This window comes from Mus caroli, chromosome 4 (assembly GCF_900094665.2).
Source record: "Mus caroli chromosome 4, CAROLI_EIJ_v1.1, whole genome shotgun sequence".
Lineage (NCBI taxonomy): Eukaryota > Metazoa > Chordata > Mammalia > Rodentia > Muridae > Mus > Mus caroli.
In genome coordinates this window covers 16,352,532-16,355,339 of record NC_034573.1, presented here as the reverse complement: position 1 = coordinate 16,355,339, position 2,808 = coordinate 16,352,532, and the positions used below count along the sequence as shown (strand labels likewise).

Genomic DNA, 2,808 nt, shown 5'->3' with positions numbered 1-2,808 from the left:
TGTGTGTGTGTGTGTGTGTGTGTGTGTGTGTATGTGTGTGTGTTTCATTAGAGAATTTAAAGAGTTCTTGGGTGGGTGGCTGAAAGCACGCAACTGGCAGGGAGTACAAAGCAGTATAGCTAAAATTACTGCTACACTTGGCACCATGTATGAAGTAATAATCTGTCAGTTTGCCATTCATGGTTCTAATATACTATTTTAATTCACAGGGAAAAGAAAAATAAACCACAAAATATAGAGAAGTAACTATTTGCCAGTCAATTATCTAAGTTAGGGAAATAGAAATGAGTCTGAGCTCTCTAAAGTTTATTGAAGTCAGCTGAGTTGGGGTATGAGAACCCAACTGCAATGACAGGCAGCTAAGAGATTGGCAAGAACATCTTCAGCTGGAGAGAGAGGAAACTTTGGTTCATCCCATGGTAAACATCGCTTCTGCCCCCCTCCAACCTTATCTTGCCCTACTGGCTATGCCTGGCTTTCATTTCTCATGACATTGACTATTTTAAGTTGGGAAGTTAAATACTGTCTGTTAAAGATCCTATTTGATCCAGTGGTATGCATATATGTTAGTTAAACTGTGTGTTATGGGGAGCAAAGAGTATATTTTACTAAATTTCAAATGAACTACCTACCAATGATAACCAACTTGAAAATGTAAGAAGAAACGTGGTGAGTTTAGGAAAAGATAAGTTTTTCACATCATAATTGTATTAAATATTTCTTTTCTGGGTCAATTACTTATCTACATATTAGATAAACTACCATGAATTAATTATAACTCACAAAAGCTCAAGTTCTGAATTTCAGAAGGTTTTATTTGAGAGATAACTTTTATTATTGAAAACATGCCAATGAATTAGAGGGACAAATCCATTGTATTTTATAAAACCCTTGAGAGTCATAATAAGCATATTTCATAAACTTCAAAATAGTAGAGCCATCGTTAGCAAACTAATTTGAGCATTGAACATCACAAATGCTGTAGATTTTACATCTGTAATCTGAAAATCCAAAATCTAAACGTTTTTCAAATTATAGAATTTTGAGGGCCAGCCCTACTTGGCAATTTCTATATTTAGCCTCCTGTAGTAGCTTCAGTCAACATGCAGGAATGCTAAGAGTATTGTGTGAAATTCCTTTCTTTTGTTTCATATAAGGTATATGCAAAACAAAAATGAGTTTTTTGTTTAGACTTGAATTCTTTGTTTAACACACCTTGTGATGTATTTTCACATCTAAATCCAATTTTAAATCCAAAATCAAAATAAATCTAAAATCAAAGTTCCCTGGTACCAAATATTTCAAATAAAGGTTACATCATGTACCATGATCTGAAATAGATCTATTAATACTTTCATCTGTGACCTCATGGATAAAACAATCTTAAGAAAGCTAACAACAGATTTTTCTGAAGATATTCCTTGTCACATTGAGGAAATTTTCTTCTACTTCTATATGGCTTAAAGTTTGTATTATAAGTTTCTGCTCAGATGTATTTAATTCATTTTGCATCCTCTGGAATGCTCATGTGATTTTGTTTTGTGTTTTGTTTAACTTGGACCACTATAATTGGTGACATGAAGATGGGAGATTGGCACCTAAAAATGAGACAGACTAAAGTCTGATGCAATAACCAACTGTCTTAGTTGGGGTTTTATTGTAGTGAACAGACACCATGGTCAAGGCAACTCTTCTAAGAACATTTAATTGGGGCTGGCTTACTGGTTCAGAGGTTCAATCTATTATCCTCAAGGTGGGAACATGGCAGCATCCAGGCAGTCATGGTGCAGAAGGAGCTGCAAGTTCTACATCTTCATCTAGAGGCTGCTAGGAGAATACTGACTTCAAGGCAGCTAGGACTAGTGTATTAAAACCCATGTCCCAGAGACAAACCTAGTCCAACAAGGCCCTATCTAGTCCAACAAGGCTACATGTCCAAATAGTGCCACTTTCTAGGCCAAGCATATACAAACCATCACACCAACTATATTCAGAACATCAGAGAAGTTCAATTCTTAGGGTTAAACAATGTCAATGAGCAAAGTTCACATGATGTCAAGGTGTATACAGTCACAAGGGCAAAGTATGTTCACATGAGATTAATCTGTATAACACTGCAAGGGCAACCATGATTGAAGACATCATCTGAATAATAGCAGTATGATGGGAATCTGATGTAAACCCACTCCTATTTACTATAACATCACTAAGGAGAGGGATCCTGTAACTTGGCTGAGGAGCACAATAAAGCTGGCCCTGTTGTTATGGGCAGAAGAGCTAGCCGGTTCATCAATTCAAATACCTCTTAGGCCCAGATCCAGGGCTTTAAATTTGCCTACCTCACCATCTACACCATCAATGAATTGCTGGATTTCATGAAGGGGCCAGTCCTACAGATCCAAAAGTAAAGGATATGAATCACACAGGGCAACAAGATATCTGAGAAGAGTCCCGATGAGGTTCTAATATTGATAGTGTAGCAGAAGCCAGAGGCCTCCTACCAGATCAACCAATGGCTCATTGTAATGAACATTTACAAAGAATTGTAAAAAAAAAAAGTATATTGTGGGACAAACTGACACATTCTATAGCTCCCAAAATGAGATTTTTTTTCTCTGTTGGAGGGGAAGGTTGCAAGGATGGAGGGCAGGTATGGGGGTAGCAGTTGATGAGCAAGATTTGGGTCCATGATGTGAGATTCACAAAGACCCTCTAAGAAGTTAAAATATAGAGGAAACAAAGCAAAACAAAAAAAAAACAAAGAAACAAAAACCAGAGGAGGAGGAGGAGAAGGGGGAGGGGGAGGAG

General features: G+C 37.1%; 1 pseudogene; it reads right to left on the bottom strand.

Annotated features, from left to right (window-relative positions):
- LOC110292416 overlaps positions 1 to 2,808 on the bottom strand; it is a 194,467-nt pseudogene that overhangs the window by 122,685 nt on the left and 68,974 nt on the right.